At 42.4% G+C, this 5,622-nt stretch overlaps 1 pseudogene; it reads right to left on the bottom strand.

The window, feature by feature from the left end:
• Window positions 1-1,890: 1,890 nt before the first annotated feature.
• Window positions 1,891-5,622, bottom strand: part of LOC116480345 (nicotinamide/nicotinic acid mononucleotide adenylyltransferase 1-like) — a 36,134-nt pseudogene continuing 32,402 nt past the window's right edge.

Raw genomic sequence — 5,622 nt, 5'->3', positions numbered from 1 at the left:
TTATTTTAGTTAAATGTATTTTCCATTTTTTCGCTATTATTAAAAATAATGCAAACAATGAACATACATCTTTGTGCACATATGTGAATATTTCCTTAGGATTGATTCCAGGGCCGGGCGCAGTGGCTCACGCTTGTAATCCCAGCACTTTGGGAGGCCGAGGGGGGCAGATCACGAGGTCAGGAGATCGAGACCACGGTGAAACCCCGTCTCTACTAAAAATACAAAAAAATTAGCTGGGCGTGGTGGCGGGCGCCTGTAGTCCCAGCTACTCGGAGAGGCTGAGGCAGGAGAATGGCGTGAACCTGGGAGGCAGAGCTTGCAGTGAGCCGAGATTGCGCCACTGCACTCCAGCCTGGGCAACAGAGTGAGACTCCATCTCAGAAAAAAAAGGATTGATTTCAGAAGTAGAATTGCTATGTCAAAAATAAGTGCACTTTAAAATTTTATAGTTTCTGTCGAACTGCCTTCCAAAAATGCTTCACCAATTCATTACTATACAAGAGTATTTGAGGGTGCCTATTTTCCCATAGTATCATACACTCAATATTATGAACTTTAAAAACAAATAAATATCTTACTTTGATTTTAATCTACATTTCTTATCAGTATTAACATTGAACATCTTTTATCAGTTTTTGGGCCATTTGTACTTCTTCAGTGAATCACAGTCAAAATAATTTGCCCGTCTTCTATTGATTTGTTTTCTTATTGATGTGTAGAACCACTTTTGTATTCTGAATGTCATTTCCAGTCTGTCATTTGTTGTTAACTTTGTTTGTGGTGTCTTTCATCACAGAGAATTGAAAATTTGTCCGTAGTTAAGTGTGTTAAACCTTTTCTTTATGGCTCTGGGGCTGTGTTTTGCTTAGGCTCTCCAACTATATGGTTATAAAAATTATTCTGCATTTTCTCCTTAACACTTTGTATTAGTTTGTTCTCATGCTGCTAATGAAGACATACTCAAGACTGGGTAATTTATGAAGAAAAAAATGTTTAGTGGACTCACAGTGCCATATGGTTGGAGAGGCCACATAATCATGGCAGAAGACAAAAGACACAACTAATTTGGTGGCAGACAAGAAGAGAATGAGACCCAAGTGAAAGGGGTTTCCCCTTATGAACCCATCAGATCTCATGAGACTTATTCACTACCATGAGAGCAATATGGGGGAAACTGCTCCCATGATTCAATTACCCCCAACTGGGTCCCTCCTATAACACATGGGAATTATGGAAGTTATAATTCAAGATGAGATTTGGGTGGGGACACAGCCAAACCACATCATTCCACCCCTAGCCCTTCACAAATCTCACATTTCAAAACCAATCATGCCTTCCCAACAGTCCTTCGAAGTCTTAACTCATTTCAGCATTAACTCAAATGTCCACCATCCAAAGTCTCATCTGAGACAAGGCAAGTCCCTTCCACCCATGAGCCTGTAAAATCAAAAGCAAGTTAGTTACTTCCTAAATACAATGGGGATATAGGCATTGGATAAATACACCCATTCCAAACAGGAGAAACTGGCCAAGATGAAGGGGCTAAAACTCCATGCAAGTCCAAAATCCAGTGGGGCAGTCAAATCTTAAAGCTCCAGAATGACCTCCTTTGACTCCAGGTCTCACATCCAGGTCACGCTGATGCAAGAGACGGGCTCTCATGGTCTTGGGCAGCTCTGCCTCTGTGGCTTTACAGGGTACAGTCTCCCTCCTGGCTGCTTTCATGGGCTGGTGTTGAGCGTCGGTGGCTTTTCCAGGTGCACGATGCCAGCTGTCAGTGGATCTACCATTCTGGGATCTGGCAGATAGTGGCCCTCTTCTCACAGCTCCACTAGGGAGTGTCTCAGTGGGAATTCTGTGTGGCAGCTTCAACCCCACATTTCCCTTCTACACTGCCCTAGAAGAGGTCCTCAATGAGCACCCTGCCCCTGCAGCAAACTTCTGGCTGGACATACAGGCTTTTCCATACATCCTGCGAAATATAGGCAAAGGTTCCCAAACCTCAATTCTTGATTTCTGAGAAGCCATAGGCCCAACACCTCCTGGAAGCTGCCAGTACTTTGGCCTTGCACCCTCTGAAGCCATGGTCTGCGCTGTATCTTGGTCCCTTTTAGTCATGGCTAGAGTGGCTAGGATGCAGGGCATCAAGTCTCTGGGCTGCACAGAGCAGAGGGGTCCTGGACCAAGCTCAGGAAATCATTTTTTCCTCTTAGGCCTCTGGACCTGTGACAGAAGGGGCTGCTGCAAAGGTCTCTGACATGCCCTGGAGATATTTTCCCCATTGTTTTAGAGATTAACATTTGTCTCCTGATTACTTATGCAAATTTCTGCAGCTGGCTTGAATTTCTCCTCAGAAAATGGATTTTTCTTTTCTATCACATCGTCAGGCTGCAAATTATCCAAACTTTTATGCTCTGTTTCCCTTTTAAAATTGAATGCTTTTAACAGAACCCAAGTCACATCTTGAAGGCTTTGCTGCTTAGAAATTTCTTCTGCCAGATACCCTAAATCATCTCCCTCAATTTCAAAGTTCTGCAAATCTCTAGGGCAGTGGCAAAATGCCAACAGTCTCCTTGCTAAAACATAGCGAGAGTCACCTTTACTCCAGTTCCCAACAAATTCCTCATCTCCGTCTGAGATGACCTCAGCCTGAATTTCATTGTCCATATCATTATCAGCATTTCAGTCAAAGCCATTCAACATGTTTCCAGGAAGTTCCAAACTTTCCTACATTTTCCTGTGTTCTTCTGAGCCCTCCAAACTGTTCCAACCCCTGCTTGTTACCCAGTTCCAACGCCACTTCCACATTTTTGGGTATCTTTACAGCAGCACCCCAGTCTACCAGTACCAATTTAATGTATTAGTGTGTTCTCATGCTGCTGATAAAGACATACCCAAGACTGGACAATTTACAAAGAAAAAAAGAGGTTTAATAGACTCACAGTTCCACTTGGCTAGGGAGGCCTCACACTCACAGCAGAAGGTGAAAGGTACATCTTACGTGGTAGCAGTCAAGGAGAGAATGAAGCCAAGCAAAAGGGGTTATCCCTTATAAAACCATCAGATCTCGTGGCACTTATTCACTACCATGAGAACAGTATGGGGGAACTGCCCCCATGATTCAATTACCTTCTACCAGGTCCCTCCCACAATATATGGGAATTATGGGAGCTACAATTCAAGATGAGATTTGGGTGGGGACACAGCCAAACCATATCACACTTACATAGACTTTTTTTTTTTCACATCTACCTCTCTAAACATAAGAAATTCATATTGGTATATAGCTTAAAGTTGAAAATAACTCTATTTTTTCCTAATGCATGGTAAATTTTTAAAACATCATTCATGAAATACTTGCTCTCTTTTTCCCCCACCAACTTAAAATGTCACGTAGAATATCAGCTGAGTGTCAATACTTCTCATGAGTTTCTTCCTGGACTCTGTATGCTATTCAGCTGGCCTACTTGTTTACTTTTGCATATCTTGTGTCTTTTAATGACTGTTATGTTATGGTGCATTTTATATCTTAAGCAAGCCCTTTTTCTTCTCCTCTTTCTTTTTCATTTTTCTTTTGTTATTGTTTCACATTTTCTCTTACATTTGAACGATACTACCAAGTTATAATGTTCAAATATACAAACAACATTCTTTGGGGATTTTGCCTGTGACATTTTCGGACTTGTAGCTTACTTTGGAAGGTGTATGCATATTATAATAATAAATCTTCTTTTAACAATTACAATATATCCCTTCATTATTCTATATGTTCCTTAGTAGGGTTCCATAATTTTCCTTATAAATATCTTGTTCATTTCATGTTAGGCTTATTCCTACTTAATTTATGATTTTATTTCCTAGAACTTTACAAGAAGGAATATTCTGAATGGGTGCCCAATATCAACCTTAAGAGGAGGATATAACTCATATTTTTATTTTCCTAGCTCTATTGCCTGGCCACCAATATACACTTAGTATGTACTATAATTAAAATATACCTTCGGGTAAATTTTGGTTTGGTTTTCTTTTAACCCATTACTTCTCAATGTATAGTGATAACATAATAAAACAAGCCACAAGATGGCACAATAAGCCATCTTTCCTGGACTTATAGGAACATTTTTAGACAAGAAACTGATCACGACTTGCTCATGGAGAAGAATAAATTATTTTATACTCCACAATGAACCAGCATACAGACAATAGTATTAATCTTTTTCTTTTCTTTTTTTTTTTTTTTTTTTTTTGAGACGGAGTCTCGCTCTGTCACCCACAATGGAGTGCAGTGGCGAGATCTCGGCTCACTGCAAGCTCCGCCTCCCGGGTTCACGCCATTCTCCTGCCTCAGCTTCCCAAGTAGCTGGGACTACAGGCGCCCGCCACCACGCCCGGCTAATTTTACTATTTTTAGTAGAGATGGGGTTTCACTGTTTTAGCCAGGATGGTCTCGATTTCCTGACCTCGTGATCCGCCCGCCTCTGCCTCCCAAAGTGCTGGGATTACAGGCATGAGCCACCGCGCCCAGCCAATAGTATTAATCTTCAAACAAAAACTTCAATATAAAATAAAGAAAATATTTCTGACTCTAAAAACGATTATCCTAAATGATACTTTACTAAATCCTTCATTCATATACATATACAAATACTATATATATACATAGTGTACTTTCTCTAATGCCTCTTCTTTACTCCACTGCAGAACTGTGGGTACTCAGTAGAGTTTAATTTTTCATCTTCTGCTTTACTCTATTCTTTTTGTTTTTCTCTCTTCAAATAACTTATCTACTCTGATGTCAAACATCACCTCTGTGCCCATATCCGCCAAACTGTATTCATGGCCCTAAACTCAATTTCATTCTAAAGCTTTATTTATTTATTTAAAGTTACGTGTGCAGGATGTGCAGGTTTGTTACATAGGTAAACGTGTGCCATGGTGGTTTGCTGCACCTGTCAACCTATCACCTAGGTATTAAGCCCAGCATGCAACAGCTATTTTTCCTGATGCTCTCCCTTCTACTACCCCCACCCCCACCCCCACCCCCGACAGGCCCGGCTGTGTGTTATTCCCTGACCCCTTGCGCTTCCCGAGTGAGGCAATGCCTCGCCCTGCTTCGGCTCGTGCACAGTGCACTTCACTGACTGTCCTGCACCCACTGTTTGGCACTCTCTAGTGAGATGAAACCGGTACCTCAAACAGAAATGCAGAAATCACCCGTCTTCTGTGTCGCTCAGGCTGTGAGCTGTAGACCGGAGCTGTTCCTATTCGGCCATCTTGGCTCCACCCCCGTTCCGGTTCTTCTTAAAGATGTAGACCAGGCAACTCTTTTATTGAGAAATGACTGGCCAGGTGCGGTCGCTCACGCCTGTAATCCCAGCACTTTGGGAGGCCGAGGCAGGCAGATCACAAGGTCAGGAGATCGAGATCATCCTGGCTAACATGGTGGAACCCCCGTCTCTACTAAAAATACAAAAAATTAGCTGGGCGCGGTGGCGGGAGCCTGTAGTCCCAGCTGCTGGGGAGGCTGAGGCAGGAGAATGGCGTTAATCCAGGAGGCGGAGCTTGCAGTGAGCTGAGATGGTGCCACTGCACTCCATCCTGGGTGACAGAGCAAGACTC

This window comes from Hylobates moloch, unplaced genomic scaffold (genome assembly GCF_009828535.3).
Source record: "Hylobates moloch isolate HMO894 unplaced genomic scaffold, HMol_V3 SCAFFOLD_13, whole genome shotgun sequence".
Lineage (NCBI taxonomy): Eukaryota > Metazoa > Chordata > Mammalia > Primates > Hylobatidae > Hylobates > Hylobates moloch.
This window is presented reverse-complemented; position numbering and strand designations above follow the sequence as displayed.